We start from the raw sequence: 258 nt of genomic DNA, 5'->3' as shown, positions 1-258 counted from the left end.
GTTTGGATAGAAGATGATTGTATATGATATTACATATTGGGGTTTGGTTTTGGGCGTATGTTTGTGTGTATTCTAAACATATTTGCAGCAAAAGACTTTACCCTAACTTAACAATATCTAGTTTCAGAGGCATCGACGCTTTGCTCTGCTAAAAGGTTCGAAGAGAAAAGCTTCGTAGTTTTAATCTGCTGTTATAACTGGCAAGAAAAAGACCTGAATAGTTTTGTTCGTTTCTTGGGGAGAAATTTGATGCAGGGG

This window comes from Penaeus monodon, chromosome 25, assembly GCF_015228065.2.
Source record: "Penaeus monodon isolate SGIC_2016 chromosome 25, NSTDA_Pmon_1, whole genome shotgun sequence".
Classification (NCBI taxonomy): domain Eukaryota; kingdom Metazoa; phylum Arthropoda; class Malacostraca; order Decapoda; family Penaeidae; genus Penaeus; species Penaeus monodon.
Note: the sequence above shows the minus strand (reverse complement) of the source record.